This window comes from Peromyscus californicus, unplaced genomic scaffold (genome assembly GCF_007827085.1).
Source record: "Peromyscus californicus insignis strain IS unplaced genomic scaffold, ASM782708v3 Scaffold_22__1_contigs__length_63687245, whole genome shotgun sequence".
Classification (NCBI taxonomy): Eukaryota; Metazoa; Chordata; class Mammalia; order Rodentia; family Cricetidae; genus Peromyscus; species Peromyscus californicus.
In genome coordinates, this window is record NW_026294525.1 from 29,809,086 (window position 1) to 29,834,161 (window position 25,076).

The following is a 25,076-nucleotide window of genomic DNA, read 5'->3' on the forward strand; positions in this document are numbered from 1 at the left end:
GCTAGATTCTCTCCCTTACATGGAATTTCTTTTCTTTTGATTTTTTTTAATTTTATGAACTTTATCATTTAAAAAAATTGTAAATAAATAAAAACATCACACACAAAATTGACCAGACCCAAAGTGTACGTAACTCAACAAATTTCTATACAGCTAGAATAGACATTAGGGACTCAAGTTGTGGAATACCACACTAAATTTTGTACATTCGGTAATGGATGTACTTTATGCACTTATTCACCAACCAGAAAAGCTACAAAGAAAAACCCTGTCTTGAAAAAAAAAACCAAAACAAAAAAAAAATGACCAAGTTAGAACTAGAAAAAATTCTTAGCTTGTTATCTTCTTGCATAACTATGTCCATCACCTGCATTCAGTCTTCTTCATTCCCTTATATTTATCCTCTCTTGTTCTCTTTGCTTAATGTTTACTGTACCCATACTCTTCTCTCTCATATTTAGAATCTAGCCAAGAATATATGTATCTATGCGAACAAGTATACATATGGTCATATGTAAGATACTACTTTTCATTTGATCACCTAAGATAAGTCCCAAGGAATCACTCTTGCCTTCTTGCTTTTCCACACCAGTCTGAGTCCCACATGTTTTGACTGTGTAAATGTTTTCCAGAATGTCAGCTTCTCTCTACTCCTCTACTCCTGCCTTCGTAGCCATAACAGAACCCTTATCATTCCTTGCAATAATTAGTAATTCCTGTGGTTTCCTCTTCTTTCTCCTTGTTGATATGCTACAGTGGGAACTATGAATCACAAACACATAACACACAAACATCTTTGGAAGGGCACCTGGATTTTCATGTCATTCGGGACCTGGTGTTCAGTGGTGGAACAGCCAACCATGACACCAACCATCATCCACTCTCCTAACTGACATTGTTCAAGTCTCAGGAAAACACGTTTCCGAATCTCTTCTGTTAGGTCCCCTGAGCAAAAGGCAATTCTCTGCATGGTTAGTAATGGGGAGAAAGGCCACAAGTTGCCTCATTATGCGAGCAAGAGTAAGTCTGCATCTTTACACTATAGAGAAATATCAGTGTTATGTGAAAGCAGATAAATCAATAAGCTTGCTCTGTGGCCTGTGTGATATCCCCATAAAATTCACACACTGAAGTTTTAACCCTCAATACCTTGGTATATGACTATATTTGGAAAAATTTAAGTTAAGGGTAATGGTAATTGTGGTTGTATTGTGTTCCCCAAAATATTGTGAACCTTAATAAACTTATCTGGGGTCAGAGACAGAATAGCCACAATATTAAACATAGAAGTTAGGCAGTGGTAGCACACGCCTTTAATCCTAGCATTCCAGATGCAGAAATCCATGTGTTCAAGGATACAGACAGGCATGGTGACTCATCACGCCTTTAATCCTAGAAAGCAAGCCTTTAATCCCAGGGAGTGGTGGTAGAAAGCAGAAAGGTTTATAAGGCATGAGGACCAGAAACTAGAGGCATTTGGCTGGTTAAGCATTTGGCTGGTTAAGCGTTCAGGCTTTCGAGCAGCAGTTCAGCTGAGAGCCATTGGGATGAGGACTCAGAAGCTTCCAGTCTGAGGAAACAAGACCAGCTGAGAAGTTGGCCAAGTGAGGTTAGCTGTGGCTTGTTCTGGTTCTCTGATCTTCCAGTGTTCAACCCAATAACTGGCCTCAGGTTTGATTTTATTAATAAGAACTTTTAAGATTCATGCTACAGGTAATTATAGAGGTGATGAAATTAAAGTGAGTTCATTAGGGGAGACCCTTATCCAAAAATGGTATCTGTTAAGGAGGACATCTTGGCATGGTCACATAGCGGGAAGACCATGTGGAGGTCTAGGGGGAGGACAGCCATTCACAAGCCGAGGAGAGAAGTCTCAGGAGATACCAACCCAGTTGATGCTCTTCCAGGAGCAAGGAGGGAATACATCCTTGTTGTTTCAGCAGCCTCGAGTGTACTTTTCGGCTGTAGCAGCCTGGGAATGAAAGGATTTTCCTGTCATCATAATACCCATTGGCTCCCAATGGTTGCACTTCCTGCTTCACAGTGAATTCCCAGCAGCACCTGGTCTCCTGCTAAAACAAGGTCTACTCTGCTCCTTATTTGCCATCATCATGTAATCCCTCACATGCTTCAGAGTACAGGGGGTCGTAGCCCCGCCCCTCAACCCTGATGTCCACATCCAAATAGCCCTTGGTCCTGTGCTCATTTCTCCCATCACTCATTCCTCTTCAACATACCCTATGGCACCACCGTGCACATCCTTTAGCCTACAGGGTGGCCCAGAATAGCCATGTGTTGGGTATATAGGCATAGCTTGGACAGGTTGACTAAGAATGTCCACGTGCAAATATGCGAGATTCCAAATGATGGGATGGAGTTACAGGAAGCAAGGGAAGTGGGCAAAGTTCTGGGCTGGAGCCATGCTCATTATAATTTCTAAGTTATAAATGTGAACCTGACCGTCTAAGTCTTCAAGAAGCTACGTTCCAGCACTGACATGTAGTTCAATCATAAAGTGTTTACTAAGCACTCACAGTGCCCTGAGTTTGATCCCCAGTACCACCGGAAGGTATATTCCTCAAGATGAGATAATAAAACTCATTTACTTTATGGATTGTTAATATGATATACAGATTTTGTTTGTTTGTTTTTTGTTGTGAGACAGGCTCCCACTATGTAGCCCTGGTTGACCTGGAACTCACTATGTAGACCAGGCCAACCTTGAATTTACAGAGATTGAGATTAAAGGCATGCACCACCACATCCAGCTTACAGCTTTTACATATAGCCATCCTTCAGTAAAATGGGAAGGTGGTCCCACCACCTTCTTCAGATATGAAAATCTGGTCCTTCACAAGGCCCTTATACCAAGTGGTATGGTATTCACATATGACTCATACATATGCTCTGTGGTACTTTATCTCTCTAGATCACTTATGCACTGCTATATGAATGCTACACAAATAATTATACTGCATTGTTTAGGAAAACATGTTCATGTTGAACAGAATGAAATTACTGTTCTTGTCATCTGTACTTGGCTGCATCCTAAGATGTAGAAGCTGTCAATGTGGAAAGATGACCCTATTTCAACATAGAGTATATGGGTCTTATGTGCCTCTGGCCCACACCCAGGAGGAAGCTTTGTGGGTCCAGAGAAAATTGTGACATACAACAGTATTTTCCATGGTTGCAGGCTATTCTTAAAGTTTTAGATGATCAAGATCTGGACATAATAATTTTTAATATCAACAAAACAAGGCAGATATTAAAATTACAATTGAAAATAGACATTTTGTTAACATTTAATATGATTTTACTAAAGTTGCCAAGACAGAAATTTTGCTTTGCCTAAGCAATTCTGACTTAAATTATCATTGTATTTCAGCTACAATTTGCAGTTTGCCCTTAATTTTGATAGATTATTTTAAATAAAGGCAAAAGTACATCTTAAAGTGTAGATAAAATTTAACTCTCTTGATTGTTTATATTTTTATCGAAAAATAGACATTTTAATCTAAAAGAAATCACACTTTGATTTTAATTACATTTCCTTTATAATAATCAAAAGCTGAGATTATGGTAGACATAGAGAATGCAATAGGAGAACAGAGGAGACACGAAAGGAAGAGAAATAGGAAGTCCCCTCAGAGTCCCCCTAAATTAAAAACAAAAACAAAAACAAAAAAACTGGAAATGGTCAAATTACACAGGTTTTTATCAACCATGTCCCACAAAAAACTTCCTAATTAAATGCTACAAATTCTTAAACCAATGAGGAGTTAAATATTGATCAAAAAGTTAAATTATTGAGCCAACGTTCCCTTCCAGTCTGCAGGTTGCCCTAGTCCAGGTGAAATCCCCTCGTTCACACTCTCTCACCAAGGGAAGACCTAATTACAACTGAGAACTGCAAGGCCGCCAAGCCCCTCCCTGACACTTGCTTCCTCCTCACACGCCCCTGCTTTTCTTTTTCTCCAACTACAACGGACCATCTGACCCCTGAGCCTGGAAAGGGCCACAGTGACTGGCCACCGTATGAAACTGAGTTGCGGTGGGAGGTGGGTGTGAAGATGCACCAGCCAGGCTCATGTGCTTAATCGCACCCAGTCCAGAAGATCCTGCAGTGACATGGTTCTCAGTATGGGCCATGCAACCCTCCGTTTTCTGGAAAGCTAATACAGCGATGCCTTTCATCAGTCTGCAGGAGGGTTTCAAACTAGGCAGATCTCCTAGGCATTTCCACTGGGCACTTCCTAGAATTAGCATTCTTGCACAGGCCTTCAAGCACTTGAAATGTGGTTGGTCTGAATGGAGGGAGACATGCTCTAAGCACCAAGCATACTGTATTCCAAAGACAGGACAAAAAAGACGACAGAGCCCAACATCATAATTTTATACTGAGTGCATGTTAAACGGAAGTTATTTTGGATGTATTAGTGTAACTAAAGGGAAATATTAATTTTACGTGTTTCCCTTTACTCTTTCATTATTATTATTGTTATTATTATTATTATTATTCCCTTACCATGGTTAACCTCGGTTGTCAAACTGACATGATTTAGAATCACCATGGAAATGATGTATCTGTAAGGAATGTTCCAGATTAGGTTAACTGAGATGGGAGGAATCATCCTAGATGTGAATGGCACTATTCCAGTGGCTGGGGACCCAGGCTGAATAAAAAGGAGAAAGTGAGCTGAAAATGAGAATTCATCACACTTTGTTTCTTGATTGCCAATGCCACGTGACAATCCGGCTTTCCACTCATGCCTGCATGCCCTCCTTGTCATGGTGAATACATGCTTTTGAACTATAAAGCCAAATAAACCCACCCACCCTTCCTCCCTCCCTCCCTCCCTCCCTCCCTCCCTTCCTTCTTCTGGTGCCTCTTCTCAGGAATTTTATCACCTACTCTCTCAACCACTAGCAGCAACAGCTTGATTTTTCCATTAGCTTTCCAACCCCTGGAATGACCTAAGTCAACCCTTTACATATCAATCACCTATCGAAACAGGAAGATTATGGGCAAATCCAGACACACCCATTGCTTGACCAGGTTAGGTGACCTTCCTCCCCATACCTGAAATTTCCCATGTACCCCTGTAACTTGAATCACAACACAGTTTAACAGGCATATGCTATCCACCTCTCTTCTGACATGCGAATGCCTTGAAGGCCTCTTACTCTTATGAACATAGCAGCACCTGGACGATTAGGCCCTTAATAAATGTTTTGTGGATGAGAGGATGCTTTCAGGATGAGGCAGACACAATTTCTACCATGAGGCCAAGTAAGATGATGCCTGACTGAGCCATGGAGATAGAAGACAGGCCCTCAACAAGAACCAAAGGGGTCTGTATGATGGTCCTTAGGATGTGGGAAAGGAAAAGAGAAATCTTGAGAAATCTGACTCAAGGATGCTTCAGATCCTAGTGAGTCAACGTGTTTTCAACACGTCAATTATTCTCTTCACATCCTTTCTTCCACTATAGCACAAACTCCTAAATAATTAATTTTACTCTGAGCTATTGCACTGCTCAAAAAGAATCTTCGTTTCATCTCTAGAACTTCAACGCTTCTTATAACATCATCTGTGCCAGTGTCTGAGCAAACGGGCTGGCTTTGCACTTTGGCTGTTATTGGACAGACTGCAGGGAGCCTCGCTTCCTGAGGTGAGGTGAATACCCAGCAGGTGCCTCCTGCTCCTCAGTTAACATCTCACAAGAGCATCTGCCAGGGCAATCATTCGGCCTTATGTGGAGACAGGAAAACCATGAGTCATCCAGAGTCAAAGAAAATCCATAGAAAAGAAGAGATTCATTGCCAAGTTCTCTGACTTCATAGTCTATATTCCTTCCATGAGATGACGTTCGCCTCCAGGGACTGAACAGAGGAAAGCTGAACAAAGAGATTAGCTTCTCCTACTTTTTTTTTTTCTGAGTTCTCTGCCTTGGCCTATCATTTTTAGGACCTAAAGATGGTTGAAAAGAATAGCAGCAGTAAACAACATGAGTAAGAGAGAGCATAACAGCAGGGTGGAAGGGCATATTCATCAAATGATGACTGGAGAAGAGACTCGGGGCAGGCTGACATTAATGGGGTGATGACGGAATCATCCAGGATGAGTAGACCATTTTGATCTCTCCCATCATGTCACCTTTGCCTGTTTTCTTGTCTTCATCTTTATGCCTCTTCATAGCATCATCTAAGATTGTTCCAGTGATTCAGGAAGTATTGTTATAGAGTAACAACATCATCTAGTTCCTGTGTTAGATTATCAACACCTTTGAAGCAAGGACCTTATAGAGAAAGGTCAGAAACACGTTGGTATGTAGTAACCACTAAGTATTCGATGAGTTAATGATGTCATTTTAAAAGCCAGACATCCAGAGGAACATAACTTTTTTACCAAATAGTATATATTTAAAGAAAAAATAAATTTAATTGCATTCATTAATTTTGACCCTGGAAGTCTGTATATAGCTAATACTCCAAGGGTAATTTTGCCATTTACTTTTTTTTTACTGATAATGCCAAGACTCCTAAAACCATGAAAGGACACCTTGATGAGCCCTGAAACATATGCAACTAATTGTAGGGATGAAAAGAAGGATTATTGCATCTAAGACACTAATGAGGAACCACATCAAGCCCCATTATTCTTTACTATCAGAGCAATAGTAAATGAATCATCTGGAGAATTCTTAAAGTGTGTGTATGAGAAATCTCTCTCTCTTTTTTTAAAGAATATCCTAACCATTAGGGCCAGCAAGATGGCTCAGTGCAAAGGAGCTTGCCACCAAGTCTGATGACCTGAGTTCAATACCTGGAACCAACTTGGTAGAAGGAAAAAATAGACTTCCATAAATTGTTGTCTGACCTCTACACACATGTGCCTGCACACTCATACATACACACACACACACACACACACACACACACACACACACACAATTAATTAATTAAAGTACTAACCATTAATGCATTTTTTCACCCCAAATTCAAGATCCTGTTAGTCAAATGGCAAACAAGTCTACCTTTGTTTAAGGACAGGGAGCACCCCTCACTGACTCTCCAGTCTTTTATATATTTATGTATTTATTATCATGGAATTCTTACCAATTTATACACATCTCTTCTCCCTCTCCCACCCCAGACTGAATTAGTCACTCTCCTGCCCTGAACTGAATGCATCTTGGAATTAGAAAAGGACAGAATTGTGCCTTTTACATGGTAGACTTTTAAATGAAAGGGCAAATGATGTGAATGAATGAATTGACTCCAGCTCACAAAGAGGCTTGTAAGAATGTCACACAGTATGAACGGGGAACTGTCTGCGTCCACGGTGAGGGCAGAGTGTCCAGTAAACAGTGTCACATCTCAGCACACTCCAGCTGTCTGCCCAGCCATCAGCGTGTCCTTTCTGCTTCTTAGGAATTCCTTCCCACACATATGTATTCACAAACTCACTTGCTGGAGTCTCCAAGCAAATAAACAGCTATTATCTATAATAATTATCAAGGTCTTTTATTTTTCGTAAGTTCTACTTTGTAGTTCAATAAAAATGGCCATTCCCTACCATGAAAATTGTCTTCTGAAACTATTTCCCTGGGGGATATTAAATGTCGATTATCAACCCTCCGCAACTTCACACATCCATTTTGCATCACCTTTCACTTGTACAATCCAGTCAGAAGAAGAATTATCAATACAGGAACTGGGTGTGCAAGCCAGCCTGGTTTCTTCCCCTTCTCCCGCTCACCAGCATCACCCCTGCAGGATATTCCTTGGTCTCCGCAGTAAACTTTAATCACTTTTTCTCAGGGCCACCTTCCTGCGCCGCCTTCCTATCACCAGAATTGATAGCGTCACAAGAAAATACCAACCCCATTCCATCTTAGTTTCCCGAGTTTGACACAGACAGCTGGGCAACTGCCTCATCAAGTGACTCACCTCACAGAATAGGTGCTAGCCCATAAGTGTCATAATCTAATTTATAGACCATGGAACATTCTGTCCATCTGGTCAGAGATATGACTAATTTGTTGGATACTTTTTTTTTTTCCTATAAAAGCAAACATTCTGTCTCGTTCATTCTGGAATGGAATGTGAAGCCTCAGTTGCCGAGAACTTTCGCCACAGCAGTGGAGGGAGTTTGCATCCGGTAAGAAATTGAGGTCATGATGAAGAAGTGTTTAGTGATGGTTACTTGTGTTTCTGTGTTGTGTTTACAGCATTTGGAGGCTGACTTGCCTTGGGATGGAACTGCATTGAATTCCAAGCGTAAATGAGAAAGGAGATCAAAATCATAGGAAAAGATCTGTTTTTTCTGCAACCAATAATAACAAATACGGAGTAGGATAAGGAGGCAGAAAGTAGGGACAAAAAAAAATACATTTTCCCTGAAAAAAAAAAAGCACTCTCTGCTTTTATTGACATTATAGGACAGATTTATTAGCCATTGTTCTAACAAATAAAATCAGAGCTTAAAAACATATTAGTTTCATGCTGTTTTAAAATTTCCATTTTTAAAGATTTTATTTTTACTATTTTTAATTATGTGTATATGTATGTCCTGTGCATGGGTTGTCCAAAGCCCACAGAGGCCAGAAGAGGGTGTTGGATCCCCGGGAACTGGAGATGCAGATGACTGAGCTATCTGACGTGGGTGCTGGGAACTGAACTTAGGTCCTCCACAGGAGGACTATGTGCTCTTCACCACTGAACTGTCTCCCCAGCCCTAGCAATTCCATTCTGTTAATCATGAGCAAAGTTATATTATCACCTCATTCTGGCTAGTCAACTGCTTTGATTTTCCCTGGTTGAATCTTTGGATCCCTTTTCCACTGTTATAATATGGGAGAAATATATATGTGCGCTATACTGTTTTCTCCTCCTCTGGACCCTTCTGTTTTAAGGACAGCATAGCTTGAAAGCATCTAAAGGATGTAGGAGTATCGTCATCACAAGGCATCTGTCAATCACCTCTTCTACCCCACTGACCAAGCACCATGCGAGGTACGCTGAGGGCCACAAGGACCCCTGCCCATCGGGACTTGAAATTGCAGTATCGGAGCAGCACAAATGCATGAAAAACTAACTGTCAACAAGAGCATCCCTCGACACACCCACATTGAAATGACATGTGGTATAAGTAAAGTGAAGGTAAAACCCCACACACCATCTTTAGATCCCAGCTATTTGCGGACTCCAAGGGAGACACACTGAGATGTCTGTGCAGCTGTACTGAGGGGAGCAGTTTGACTTTGAAAGGGGGGCAGGTATCTTCTCGAGGAGCAAATCTTTTCCTTGGGACACTTCTGGTCCTTTGTCCTACCATGGATTAGAAGAAAAATTCCAGAAAATGAGAGGCTTGAAGGCCAGCGGAAACTCATCAGAAGCAACCAGTGACTGATCAGAAGAGCAGCTGCAACCTATTAGCCCTGCTGTACACAGCATCATGAGGATACAACACAGATGTGGGCTGAACTTTCTTCATCCAAAATGTGCCAGGAGCTAGAAGTTTTTGAGCCCTGATATGACTCTGCAAGTAGAACATTCCGCACATGACTTCACGTGACAGGTTGCGATCTAAACACAGGTGCACTGAAAGCAGTATTTAATAGGACCTTCAGGCTATGTGTAGAAGGTATATATGAAACACAAGTGAATTTCATGTTTAGAGGTATGTCCTATTGCCAAGACATTTCATATGCACATGCAAATAAGTATGAAACATTTCTGATCCCAGTGATTTTGGATATAAGCTATTCAACTTGAATTGTCACCGAAATCCCTATCAACCCCCTGAGAGACATGTTATACCTATTTCATGGATAGGAGAACAAAGAACTAGAGGCATTAAACCACGGCTAGGAAGGATTTGAATCCAAGCCTGTTCAGCTAAAAGACCCATCACTTTTTGTTTCGTAACCATACATGAGCTGATCATCCATTTCTCAGCAATGGAGGAGAGTTGACTTAGGCTTTATACTTTATATAAGCAGAGAAGGAAGGGAGAGTGGGAAGGGGAGATGGGGAGGGGAGAGGGACAAAGGGTGAGGGGGCAAGTCTGTGAAGATTGAGACAGATTTTCCAGGGCCGAATCACTAATCCATTCATTTGCCAAGCACAAGCTTATACTGAGTGCCAAAAATTGATGTTCCCTTGGTGCACAGGGCACACAATGGAAAGGGTGCACCGTGCTGCGCCCAGGAGTTCCCAGTCTTGTGGAAAAGACAGCCCAGTGTGACAGATAAGGAAGGAAACAGGGAGACAAGACGGGCAAGAATGGGGAGGAGTGACCTATTTGGAGTACCAGGATCACTAGCTACCTTCTGGCTTTCTCAAGCAGTACGGCAGCCTAGCATGAAAAACAGAGAGAAGCAGATTGTGCAGGGACCAGAGGACAGACAAGACTGATGGAGGAAGCCAACCAGAGGCCTCGCTGGCCCCAGGCTGATGGCATCACCAACCAGCTGGACCAGAGGCAGCAGGTTAGCAAGCATCTCTAGACCTTCTCCAAGGGCAACACCCTCCCTACTGACCTTAGCCAAAGACTGGCACAGAGCCCTGGTGCTTCAAGAGCCCATCATAGCCATGAAATGCAGGCCCACATCGCTGATACTTTTTAATTGAGAAAAAGGACCTGGTGCCACTTTCAGGGGGCTGCATCTCTGTACTAGGAAGCAATTCTCTGTCTCCATGGTCATTGCTCCACCTCCTTCCATAAAATGAGAGTAGTTGTGCAATGCCTTTGTTTTTTCCTTGAGAGTGTAGCTGACATCTCTATGTACTCACTCAGTTATGCGCACACAAGACTTCGCAACGTGGCCCTGCGGAGATTAACCTTCAGTCTACTTATGGGCTGTGACCTGGGGTGAATCGCTAGCTACTCTATGCCTCAGTTTAATCATTTGTCCGATGTTTCCCACTCTCAGTTTGCTGAAGAAATTCATTCCATGAAGGGATGAGGGAAGAGGGAGGGGGAGAGGATCAATTTAGAAAATTGATAGTCTCCAGCAACTTTGAAATGTTCATTATTAGCTGGATGTGGTAGCACATGCCTATAATTCCCAGCACTCAGGGGGCAGGGGGATCTCAATTTTAAGAGCAGCCTGGGCTGTACGCTGAAATCTTGCCTCAAAGAACCAAAATGAACACCAAGGGGAAAAAAAATCTATTATTGTTATCATGTTGTAATTGTTTATACTTACCCTAGGCCGTGGTATACTAAAACAAATCAGTATGTAAGTAAAGGAAGAGGTAGACAGAGGCAAGGGCTACCCAACAGAGTGAGAACAAAATTATATACCCAGGAAAATCCAACCCAAGTCTCTAGCTACAGGAGAGATGTTGGGCTGCCCTCCAGTTGGTCCAAATCAACGCGACGAATGCAAAGTAAAAGGGTCTATGATGTAATAGAACCCGGAAGAAGGGGCTGCACTAACTTCTCCTGCAGAAGTTAAAAGGAGGGGAGGTAGAGGCAGAGAAAGCTTTCCAGGCATCTGTGTGCCCTATGTCAGGTAGGATGATGGAGAGGGGGTGGGGTGGGGGGTGGGGGTGGGGAAGCACCATCATGGCGGAAGGGAAGGTTAGGGATCCTACATCGGAGTCATCTCTGGTCATCCAATCAGGGTCATCCCCCAAAAGCGAAGAGAGCTACAGATCTCTAAGCATAAGAAGTGGGAGGTGCTCTGAGGCCGGAACAGGTGTCTGCAGCGATGGAAGAGTGGAATAACTCACCGGCGGGGCCTCAGACAGTGGCTACTAAATGTGAACTCAATTCGGCTCTGTCACTGGGCTCGGCCTGGGGGGGGGACTCGACCAGGTGCATCACTGTTTCTATTGGGAAAAAAAAAAAATATTACTTTTAATTTCAAAAAGACTTCAGGCAAGCAAACTTTTGAGAAACTTGTTGATAAAATGAGGTTTTTCCCTACAGTGCATGAGGCTGTGAACTTCTGAAAAGAAAAATGACAACAGAAAGCCGAAAACTCCCAGTCTCTAGAGGATTGAGAAGATTGAAACGAAGCAACTTCATCTTCCTCTGGAAAGACTGGAAGATCAGTCAGAAAACTTGCCTCCAGATCTGCCCTATCAGGTTCACTGCTGCGCATCACCTTAAGTGGCGAAGGTGGCATTCACTCCTTCTGAGAGCTCTCCGTGCATGCTGGCTGTGCTCCTCAGCCAAGCACCACAGAAGTTCCTTGTGTATGGTATTTGGTCTTGACAACCCTTCCAAAAAAGGTTTCGCCACCCTCACTCAGGTAAGGACACTGAGGTACGGGAGTTAGAGGGAGTTAGAGGTCAGCCCAATCTATCAGGGATACATAGCTGGCCTAGCAGAATTAGAGGCGTTCCAAAACCAGGTCACACAGCCATTTCCCTAGATGCCCGGATGGATCAATGGACACTTAAGCCACTTAGACTCAGCCTTTAAAAACACATCTCTTAATGGAGCAGCTGGTTCAGGTAGCAGGTGCACTTAACCTGGGCTGTTTGTCCACACCGTTCTCTTCCGCTGAACACTGGTCTTGTTCAAGTACTGGAACATGGCAATATTTTCTGCATGCTTTTCAAGTGTATCATTTTACATGGCTGAAATCTCACAATACCAACACATCCATAAGTCAATATTTACGCTCATTAGTTATAGGTTGATAAATGGAGCTGAAAACAGGGTGAATGGCCAGCCCTGGCATGGAGCAGAGGTGGGAGGCGCCCCAGTAAAACAGCCACAAGAGCCCATAAAAGTTGTGCAGAGCTGTGAGTCAACAGGAAGACATTTCCTACATGCTGGGGGCAACCAGGATCCTGAGACCTCAAGAGGCTTGCCTGACTTCAGCTCTTCGCTTCCTAGTTTTGCCACATGAATCACAAACAGATAACTAGTCATATTTATGAGTCTTAGTCCCTTCCTGGGACTCCTCTGGAAACAAACACAGAACCGTGAACAATGTGTTTTCCAAGTCAGAACACTACCCAATTAGCCTAAGCGAGGTTCCAGTCAGAATTCCATCCAGGCTGACTCAGGACTTTGCCTTGGTGACACCAAAGCAAATAGAGACCCTGGAGAGAGCGTGAACAACCCCGGTGAGGGGGCAGGTTGTGTAGTTGGATGTTTTTCTGAATCCCTAGCCTAAGGTGCAGCCTTAGCAGTCAGCCCTTCTTGAGAAGGCCTCAGGAAGTGGCGTGTTTGTCCTGGTACGGAACCACCGTCATTCAAAGGTAAAAAGGAACACTTAAGTCATATTGATCCACACACATGGCAAATGGAAGCAGGCCCGCATTCCTTGCTATATGGCATTTTTTTTTCCACATTCATTTTCAAGAAATTTATATCCTTCTGTCATGTTTCCTGAACAGTTCAAATTGACCACACACTCATTTTATGTATGCATACATGTATATCCATATACAATGTGAGTGAATTAATTGCTGACATAGATGTACAATCTAACAGCATTCATCAGACATTGCCCTAAGCGCTATAAACAGGCTAAACCTCAGAACTACATACTGGGATGCCTGGAGTCCATGGTCCCATTTTACACATGAGGCTAATGAGGCAGAGGTGAGTTGCCCAAGGGCAGGCAGGAAATAGCAGGCATGGATTGAGTCTGACTCACTCCCATGGTGGTAGTTTCTGTGGAAAACACTTAAAATCTCTCTGCTGTAAAGGGAAGACTGACCTATGGCTTCAGCTGCCTTTCTTGCCCAGGTTAGACCACTTCTCTGTCCTATACAACTCCTTCTCCACGGACAGCCCCATAGAGTGGAATACAGCAGGATAGATGTTTCCAGAGACACACCTCTACCTCTATGATCTTCAGTTTATCTACTGTCCAAATTCTACCATTCCAATCCTTGTTCTAGCTCTCTTCTTTTCCTTTTCTTTCTTTCTTTCTTTTCTTTCTTTCTTTCTTTCTTTCTTTCTTTCTTTCTTTCTTTCTTTTTATTGTTGTTGTTTTGGTTTGGTTTTGGTTTTTGGTTTTTTGAGACACGGTTTCTCTGAGTAACAGCTCTGGCTGTCCTGGAACTCTCTTTGTAGACCAGGCTGGCCTCAAACTCACAGAGATCCACCTGCCTCTGCCTCCCATGTGTGCTGGAATTAAAGGCTTGCACTATCACGCCCAGCCCCTTGTATCTCAATTCTTCCCTTTCTACCTAATAATACCAGAGACTAAGTGTTACGTAACTGATATCAAGTAAGTGCTAATGAAAGATCATGTGAGAAAAAAAAAATCTATTTTCCAAAAATAAATGGCAATGCCCGGGGGGAAAGCTGGTACCTTAGAGGCAATAAGCATTTTTTTTTTCATTTGTTTCGGCTTCTGCAATTGTTTATTCTTTTCTAAATCTTTCTTCTTCATAAGATCCCCCAGGCATGCAGCCTTCCTAACTTTTCCACTCATCCCCCTTTTCCAAGGTCTGCATGGCCATAAGGTTCATAGGCCTTGAGAAAAGCCAATTTTGCTATGGTCTTTGGTTTGCCCAAAGACTGGCTGCAGTAGAAACTTTTTACAGTATAGAGCCAAAATAAAAGATGAAGAGGAGAGAAAAGCAGGCAAGAGAGAATCTTTTAAACTCACTTTTATGTTTCCTTCTGATGGCAGGTAGTTCTCTTAGAAAGGTTTGGATGCCAACTCCAGCTCCCTCCTGAACAACCAGGCCCTAAGTCTTCTCTTCCCAGATCTGTGTTTTCAAGATGAAAAAATCCCTAGTTCTCCAGGTTCCCTTAACAAGATGCCACCAAGTGCACCATATAGGCCATTTCTAAGAGAACCAACTTCTCTTAGCTCACTCAGGGAAAAGTCCTCCCTAAAGAGGCTGAGCAATAAGCTGAGGTTGTATCCTTCCTGCACAGGACAGATGTAGACAGCATCCCTCATCGGGATAGACACGGGAGCATCACAGATTTCCTACATCCTATATCCAGTATGCTCTCTGGCCTTTGAACAGTAAATGGATGACTTGGAGGACATCCCATAGATGCATCAGTCTAGTGAAGGATCATCTGCTTCCCTGCTTAAGACTAGAAGACGAAACCTGCCACTGAGTCACATGGGACCCTCTACCCCAGAACACAGCCTTAATGCAACTCAAGCAGAGGCTGAACCAATATGATCACCGAGGTTCCTGATTCGGCTGTGGCCCAGGAACTACCCCCAACCCCAATCATGTGCAAGATTTTGTGAAAAGAAAGTTGAAAATGAAGGATGGGTGGAAACGAGGTCATGGAGGGTGGTACCCATCTTCTCTGCCTAACCAAGAGCAGCCTACCCAGGCAGCATGCCACGTGAAGCTAAAAGCTGTGCAGGCACCAGAACAAAAAAACACAAACCTTCGAAAGAGGGGAGGGAGCAGGTGCCAGCAGGTGCAGGGAAATTAAAGGCACGACCAAGCCCACATTATGAACACAAAATGATCATGTAGGCGGCTGCTTTATCTCTGCTATGGAACATTGTGATAAATTATTAATAAAATGGCTTGTGCAAGGACTGATGAAAAAGAGATCACCCCGCCCCCAAAAGCTTCAGCAAATTAGAGGCAGGGTTTTTTTTTTTCTTACTTTCACTCTGAATTTTGAAAATAGATTAAAAACAAATGTGTAAACAGTATCTGTGTTCTTTATAAATTCTAGGTACAAAGGAGGAAAAAGTGAAGTTTGAGTCTGAAGAAGTATCTCTGAGAAAAGTTAGCTTGTGGAGAGTGGTGTTTGTGACCTCCAGCCATTTGTCCTTAGTCCTGGGAGGCGAAGTTTGCGCTTTAGTACTAAAGACAGTTTCATACAATGAGTATCTTGTTGAGTGATGGGTTTCCGTGCTTAGATCTCTGACTCCTTTTTCTTTTTCAATTTTATTTTTCTAGACAGGGTTTCTCTCTATAGCCCTGGGTGTCCTGGAACTCACTTTGTAGACCAGGCTGAGATCTCTGACTCTTAAGAATGAGATTTTATTTACTGTTGTTTTTTTTTTTTTTAACTTCGTTCAATTGCTATTTTAATGCACCTTACTTAGTGCACGGAGTTTTTGTTTTTAATGTGTCCTTGAGAAATGAGGAGCTAGGGATGAGAATATAGTTCAGTTGGTGGAGTGTTTGCTTAGTGCACAGGAAACCCTGGATTTGACCCCCAGCAAAGCATAACTGAGTACGGTGGCACATACTGATAATCCTCAGGAGGTGGGATCTGGAGGACTTGAAGTTCAACACCACCCTCAAATACACAGTAAAGCTATTTAATCAGACTTCGATTACTCCTTGCTTTGCCTGGTTTTTGAGGACACCTGGGCTACATGAGACCCTGTCTCCAAAAAGAAGGTGAAGATGAAGAAGAAGATGATGATGATGATGATGAAGAAGAAGAAGAGACAGAAAACAAGACAGGAGGGCAGAGAAAGCTGTCAATGTCAAATTCTTGCTTTTTAAAAGGAACTCTAAAGACCGGGACGTTTTGGCCCACATTGCTAAATAGCAATGAAGCAACTCCCTGTAAAGCTAAGTTGTCCTACAATTAGCTAAGAGCTTCTTCCCCAGCACCCTGAACCTCCCCCAGGTCTGTGATCCTCAATCCTACTCTCCACCCTCCCACCCCTCTTCATGTGCCTCTCCCCTGCCTACCTCCAAAGACATGGGAATCTGCTCTAGATCCCTCCCCTTCCCCCACGGAGAGGGGGAAGTCTATCTTTTGCAGTTTGTCTCCACTTGCTGAGTTTTAGCTGTGGCACCAAAGTCACAGGCAGATGGCAGACACCCTGCTCGGTAGCGGGTGACAGAACTTCTGCAGAAGTACTTTTTTTTTTTTTTTTGAAAGTGTATGCATCATGTTTAGCAAGTCAGTGCTCGATGTTGCCTCCAAACCAACAAAAACTAACAAAAATGGTCAGCTTACAAGATTGTTCTTTAATTCTCTATCTCTTCATTTCAGAAAAAAAAAAAAAATAGATGACATCTTCCATCCAAGACTGAGAAATTAACAAGCAAATGCAACATCTCAGAATATAATTTAGGTCATGTGTTTCCTAAGTCCTATCGTCTGTACTATAACTGGCAAGGCCTGCCTAAGAGCTGGACCCATAAAGGCCTTTGCTAAATAACAATTGACTGTTGCTGATGAGGGCCAGATAGGCATCCCCAGACTGAGCAGTGAAGGTGGGAGAATAATCTACCAGAAAGAAATGAGGTGGACTGCAGGCTAAGTCTATGTAGTATTTCTTGCAGATTCTGGGGGATGTAGATGCCTTCCCTTCATGGTGTGCTGGCAAGTGCTAAGCATCGGGAAGAAAGCTCTTTTCACGGAAGCTCAGCATCCCACACCTCCTCCACCCTGTGTAAGCTCTGTACAAGCACACGTACAAAGCTTTCATCTGAGATGATGGACACTGGCAAGGTAGGTAAACAGAAGCCACCCAGTGGGCTTCCACACATTGCTGCCCAGCCAATTTGTCAACAGAGTGGAGACTGGTTAAAATCCCATAGCCTGCAAGAGGAGAATAATAATTTCCCAGGACAATAAATAGGGATATCTGTGCTGCACTGTACAGCTCTGGGCTCCAACATAGAGCTGCCTGAACTACGCTCTGGGAAAGTAATTAATATGAAATGTGGGCATTGCTGCTACATGGCTTCCTAAGGGCTGTACCTATGGAGGGACAACAGGAAGAGGGAGAAGAGAGATCCTGATTTCATACACACACACACACACACACACACACACACACACACACACACACACACACAGCTTCCCCCCGCCTGGTAGCCATAGCTGGCCACTTCTCACATGGGAGCTCATGACAGCCTTCTTCAAGCACCCTTGTTGGTCTCCAGTATGGATGGCCCCTCTTCCCAGGCCTAGAATTTTACGCCACCCTTTGTGATTTCTTTAAAAATCTACCCACATTTTGTAAACACTGCCTTCATTGAAGTCTCTTCCAGTTAACCCAGTAGGAAGGTGGACTCTCCTACCAGGCTCTAGGGACACCTATGTGCAATCAGGAATGAGGCTCAGTCAGCAATGATGATAACCATGGAGAGTCTTCACAATGCTGAGTGTTAGGAATTCTTGGTTCTTGTTTGGAAGAGGAATTATTCTACAAAAATGTAATTCTGCATCTGTGTTTACAAATTGTTTTGGGTATGGAAGGCACGTACAAATTCAAATAACTACCACATAAAAACAGCTTTTATTGGGACAGCCATGACCTCATACACTGAGACAGAATTTGGGAAATTCAGAGGCCCTGAGACCATGAATCAGCCTTATTTCCTAGTGGAGATGTGCATGCTGAGTTTCTGGATGGAAATACATATGTATAATTAGTTAGTGAGTGTCTTAGTTAAGGTTTCTATTGCTGTGAAGAGACACCATATCCAAGGCAACTCTTATAAAGGGAAATATTTAACTGGGGCTGGCTGACAGTTTAGAGGTTTAGTCCATGATTGTCATGGCAGGAAACATGACGGTATGGCAGACATGGTGCTGGAGAAGGAGCTGAGAGGTCTTCATCTTGATCCCCAGGCAACAGGAAGTGAACTGTCTCCCACACTGGGCATAGCTTAAGCATAGGAGACCTCAAAGCCCACCCCCACAGTGACACAATTCCTCCAAGACCACACCTATTCCAATAAAGCCACACCTCCTAATAGTGCCACTCCCTGTGGGGGGCCATTTCCTTTCAAACCACCACAGTGGGCTTGCTGTGATCACCAGAATTACCCATGAACATGTCAGACATGCATATTTGGCCTAAGGATAGAGCTCAGTGGTGGAGTGCTTACCTAACATCCTTAGGACTATAGGATGCATGCAAGAACAGAAGAGGCAGAAGAGAGGAAAATGACAGGAAATCCTTCAGGTCCCCCACCCTCATGGTAGCACTGAAGGCCAGAAACTTGACAGGAGGGGACTCGGCATGGGGATACAGCATTCTGCTTTCACAGGTCTTCCAGGGGACTCTGCTGGAGGCTGAAGATTTGGGTCTCTGGAATTGAGTGTCACTATATGCAAAGACAAGCCAACTTTTGAGAATCTAGTCAAGAATCCAGTGTCACAAGGTGTAAAAGGCCACGATAAACTCATGGGTAGAGAAAAGGAGAAGTTCGCTTGGAAGACTCTTTCATTAGGAAATTGGACCAGTTTGCAGCTAAGAGAAGAATTCTGGTCCTGTGGGATGTGATAAGATCACACACGCCTGGAATAGTAAGTCAATATCACAAAAGATGAGTACTAACGGCATGAGGAAGCAGCTACACCCTGAAGTGGGAATAGGAAATGTAGGATCCTTACGAGGATAGGCTCCCTGGTCAGTCTGGAGGTCCGGAACAGCTGCCAGTGCAGTCATCACATCTGGAACTGGAATTGTCCCCAGCTGAGGTTGGGGACAAGAGAAGAATTTTGAGTGATGCAGAGTGTGGGGTGTGAGTGCCTGACGGGAGTTTATTGAGACTCTTGTGCTTCAAATTAGTGCTGGTCTCAAGAGCCACAACACAGTTATTTTTTCTAGTGGCTACTACAAGTGCTGGCTGCGGGGAAGGGTAGACATGACTACAGTCCTTTCACAGCAGCAACTTTCTGTCCCCCTGGCTTCTTGATTCCACTGATTATTCTCAAAGCAGCTTATGTTTGTGGACCTGTAGCTCCCCACCTTTGAGCATAGCAGAGTGGTTTAACGAGATGCCACATAGTGCTTTCTTCTTGCTCTGTCGCTAGAAGTTGGCCTGTCTCTTGGTATAGGCCCCCCTCAGAGGCTTTTGGGAAGACTGAGTCAGAAGTTTCTGGAAGATTCTATCTTTGCTAACATCTGGGAGAACTGAAGGTTGTTGAAGAACAGAGAGAAAGTGAGAGCACAGGCTATTGCCAGGGAATCTACAGGCCTCAAAAGAAGGGGGAAGGAGGAAAAGCCCCAGGCTGAGGATGTGGCAGAGTCAAGGGAACCACAGGCAGAGCTATCTCAGGGGGTAGGATGTGGAGAGGAAGCCCCAAGGCACTCCTGATGATCATTATATCATCAACCAGACCTTGAAAGAGCCCTGCTCCCAACAGTGGCTGGAATGCTGGCCCTAAACCAGAAGGACACTTCATTCTGTAATGACAGCATCTTAGATAAATCACAGCCTCCGTATGGACATAGTAGTTAAATGTCAGGAAGACCTGAAGAGGCACAGGTGCCTATCCCATAATGTTTCCTAATCATGTGGTTTCTAGGATTGCTGAGAAACACTGGGAAGGGTAAAATGGAACCTACAGTATTCCATTTCTTCATGTAAGAGTTTTTTCCTTGCAAGTAAATAAGACAGAACTGTCTCCCTAAAAACTAACCCTAATCTTGTGCATCTTTGGTCCCAACTACTCATCTCTCTAGGGGGAAAGCTAAGAGACTTCTGTCACTCCTAGAACCCATAATTTCCTCTCTCTATGCATTATTAAGGCAAAAAGATTATAGCTTATGAAAGGCAGCCCATCAATTTTATAGTCCGTACAAACCACCCATCAACGACATAGCATCCTGATGAATGATGCTGTGAGCCCATCTGCACTATTAATTTTCCCTCAGTCAAAGTGAGTTTTTATGCTGCATTCTAAGAATTACAACTTTCCAGTGGGGACATTATTTGGGAAAGTCATTTCAAGCGTGCCGCTTTCCTGACTCCATGTGAATCTACAGCTCACTGTCACCATGGATACCGCCTAGCTTTGCGTCTTTACCATCTTGACATAATGATATCCACATCTCAGAAGAGACTGTATCCCTAACCCCATGGGTGACTTCTGTGAGCTTGTCAGGACCCCTTGGTCCACAGTCCACAATGGGAGAGATATGGACAACCTATGAGAGGGGCTGAAAAGTTGGAGCCAGGGGAGTAGATCTGCCCTGCTCTGTGTTCTCATATGGTCTATGAGATAAGAAAGGTTTCTATAGTTTTTCAATGTTGAGAAAATGTCAGAACATATATCCCCTGAACACTGAAATGATAGGAAATTAAAATGGCATTGTCTACAAAGTGTGATTGACACATGTTCACCCTGTTGGTTTACCAGCTCCTGTTCGTCCCTCCCCACCCCCACTGCAAAGATGGGAAGATATCCCAGAAATCACATGGCCTTCAAAGTTAAAATTTTACTCTGTGACTCTTAAAAAAACAAACCACTTTTCTGTCTTGGTCTATGCACTTGGAATCTTCATCCCCTGAACTCTTTGTGTGAATAGAAATACTAGCAATGTGCGGTTTAATGACAACACCTGGGGAATTTGGTATTTCATTTTCAACTAAGCACTGAAAAGTTTGTATATGGGAGATCACAACGCAAGATAGATGTGACAGGGAAGGCTCCTCCCTTTCTGAGGATCAATAAATGGTGGCTATCCTTCAGGGCTTTGTTTTTTTTACCTGTTTCTACATATTTTTTGTAGTTTATATTATAAATGAAGAAAAGTCATGTAGAAATTCTATGCAGCCTTGTGTTGACCATTTATTCATTTTATTTTTATTTATTTATTTTTTTTCTTTTGGTTTTTCGAGACAGGGTTTCTCTGTGTAGCTTTGCGCCTTTCCTGGGACTCACTTGGTAGCCCAGGCTGGCCTCGAACTCACAGAGATCCGCCTGGCTCTGCCTCCCGAGTGCTGGGATTAAAGGCGTGCGCCACCACTGCCCGGCACATTTATTCATTTTATAATGGTGAGTGTTTTTCATGCCTGTATATTTATTTGAAAATATATGATAAGACACTGTAAGATCTAAAGGAGCATCCTGTATTCTCTTTGAAGTAAGATAATCTCCATAAGAGACCAATCAGGAAAATGACCTTCTCTGGAGTTAGACCACAGATCTAAACCCATGGGTTAGACAGGATACAAAGGTCAAAAGAGGGTCAAAAATCTGGATTCCTCACTTGATTAAAATACATGCCCTTCTCGTGGTGAGTTTTTTTATTTTATGGAACTGTGTAAAACCTTCATGTTTTTCAATTAAAAGAAAATCAATAGCCCCAAGCACAATGTTTTTTGAAAAGGCAACTAATAGGACAACAGAGAGTGAGAAACTGGATGGACTTCTGATCTAAAATTATAGCTTATCTGTAAGAAAACCCAGCACTCCTAAGTTATGTGGTGTTATCAGGAAGAATTTGATCCCTTTAGTCCTGGTAAAATCTTCTTGCTTTTAAATGCTGGTGACAGATTTCCTAAAAAGCAGACGGCATCCTTCCTGATTCCATAGACAAAAGGTCTACAACCCTATGTGATGCCTGGAAGCATCAAGTCACAAGCTACAAGCCACCAAAACTCTTAGGGACCAGTTAGGATGAGTGCCCATCCAGTTTCACCCATCCAGTTTCACAGGACTGTCTCAGTGCTGAAAGTCTCCCTCTCTGGGAAGTGTTTTCAGTCTTGGGCAAAAAAGAAGAAGAAGAAGAAGAAGAAGAAGAAGAAGAAGAAGAAGAAGAAGAAGAAGAAGAAGAAGAAGAAGAAGAAGAAGAAGAAGAAGAAGAAGAAGTTTAATAAGCCACAATTACCATACTCTAACTTATTCTTTAAAAAATATAGCCTTCAAACACACACAGACAGAGGGTGGGGAAGAGAGAGAGAGAGAGAGAGAGAGAGAGAGAGAGAGAGAGAGAGAGAGAGAGAGAACACAGAGAGAGAGAAGACAGGGAGAGAGAGTGGGGGAAAAGAGGAAGGAGAGACAGGGGGAAACAAACACAGAGGGAAGAGAGAGAGGAAACAGGAGAGGAAGGGAAGATAGAGAGAGAAAACAGAGAGGAGAATGAGGAGAGGACAGGAGAGGAGAGGAGGGGAGGGAAGGGGAGAGGAGGGGAGGGGAGAGGAGAGGAGATGGGGGAGGAGGGGAGAAGACAAAGGAGAGAAAGGAGGGGGTGGCTATTGTTTATAAATTTATACAAAATAATTGGCTTTTTGGCTTTTCTACCATTTGAAACAATCCCAGCCCGCCTCTCCCCCGACCACCATCATCTTGGTTTTTTATCTGCTAATCAGAGGATCTGCCACAGACGTCACATTCCATTTCTGTATCCATGTCCTCAGCAACACCTGCAAGTCACATTAACTGGCACATGGCAGAATCAGGAATGCAATTCCACACTGTATCGGGAAAAATGGACAGTGTTTGCTCTATACACCACCTATCCCAGGTGTTGGAAGAAAACAGAAATGTAGGAGCAAGAGAGTTGCTTAATCTCTTCAGAGGTTCCACTGAAGTACACTATAATCAGCTAAAAAGGCCAGCTCCACGACAGTGGACCCAGGGTACATGCTGAGGGTAAAGCAGAATCTGGTCGTGTGTGTGTGTGTGTGTGTGTGTGTGTGTGTGTGTGTGTGTGTGTGTGTGTGTGTGTTTGCAAAAGTATATGATGTGTGTGTGTGTAAACACTCGTGGGGGGCACACATTTGTGTGAGCACACTAGTGTGCACATGAATGCACAGGTGTCTGAAGCTGATGGGAAGAGTCTTTCTCAGCAGCGCTCTACCATATTCCTTGAGGCATGGTCTGTCTTGAACCTGCAATTGGATGCTAGTCTAGCTAAGCAGCTTGATCTGAGGATCTGTTTGTTTCTGCTTCAGAGTATTGGAGTTACGGGCTGTTCACCATGCCCACCTGGCATGTCTGTGCTGCCTGGGGATCTAAACAGCAGCGCTGCCCATGTTTTTCATGGTGAATGGTTTACCCATAATGCCCTCTTTCCAACTCTGAGAATCTGGTCTTTCAGGAGGAGCCTGAGTACAATGGATGACCCTGGTCCTTGTTGGTCACTCTTGTGACAGATCTTGTTATTCCTTCCAGGTCCTTCTAGCTGTGCTGTGGCAGGTCTTGTATATGGTGAAATTCTGTGTGTGACTTAGATTCACCCAACTACATGCTCTCATAGGAGACTTAATTCAGAACTGAGTGTCGCTGGGGAAGAGACAGGATGCGGGTAGGAGCACAGAACTGGAGGTCTGCACTTGGCATATGAGGCTGCAGCCTCTTGGTTCTGCAGCTTCCTGATCCACATAGAAGTGACCCTTACTCTCAATCCTTTGATTTTATTCTTGGCAACTCAGCCTAAATTTTTTTTTCTCAGTTTTCCCAACAGCCTCTGAATTATCTGTATACCCTAGCAAATTCCTTTCTGCTTGTGCTACCCAGTGAATATTCTAGTATCAAAATAAGAATGCTGATTAAAATACTGAATGGCCAGCCGAGTGTCATGGCCAGCACTCGGGAGGCAGAGGCAGGTGGATCTCTGAGTTTGAGGACAGCCAGGGATACACAGAGAAACCCTGTCTCAAAACAAACAAACAAACAATGCTGAATGGTTCACATTTAGTTGGCTGTTTTGATGGCGGTTGGGGGCAAAGCTTGTTTTGGGGGCAGTGTCTTGATTTGTAGCCCTGGCTGGCTCAGAATTCTTGCTATGTAGATTGGGCTGTCCTCAAACATGAAGCAATCCTCCTGCCTCAGCTTCTGGAGTGTTGGGATGATAGACATGTGCCATCACTTTCCTTCAGGCCATAAAATTAAAAACAGCCGGGCGGTGGTGGCGCACGCCTTTAATCCCAGCACTCGGGAGGCAGAGCCAGGCGGATCTCTGTGAGTTCGAGGCCAGCCTGGACTACCAAGTGAGTTCCAGGAAAGACGCAAAGCTACACAGAGAAACCCTGTCTCGAAAAACCAAAAAAAAAAAAAAAAAAAAAATTAAAAATAATTGTTGCTATAAAATCTCTGCCATATGTTTCTGCTGACATTTCCCTACCACCCCTAAGAAGGGAAACAGGGCAAAGCCAGAGGCACAATAAGAGGAACACATAAGGCTCGAACCGCTGCAGCTTTGCCCATCTTCCGAATTTTCTGCCTAAGCATTTTGGTTAGATGCCCATTTTCTCTCCTGGGATAGAAAGGCCATAAAAACAGGTGCCTCTTTGTCACTTGCCCAGCCGGTGCTCCATCGTGATAGCTAGCATATTTCTGGCTCACTGTAGATACACAATAAACAATTTGTGACTCTACAAAGCCATGGAGGTAATATGCAAACATCTCCAGGTTGGACATCTATCTATCCAATGATGGCAATGGT

General features: G+C 43.5%; 1 long non-coding RNA gene across 1 annotated transcript; it reads left to right on the top strand.

The window, feature by feature from the left end:
- Nucleotides 1–11,954: 11,954 nt before the first annotated feature.
- Nucleotides 11,955–21,370, top strand: LOC128118492 (uncharacterized). Its single transcript, XR_008221241.1, has 3 exons — nt 11,955–12,272; nt 17,227–17,395; nt 18,946–21,370. It is a non-coding gene; the product is annotated as an uncharacterized LOC128118492 (long non-coding RNA).
- Nucleotides 21,371–25,076: the final 3,706 nt, after the last annotated feature.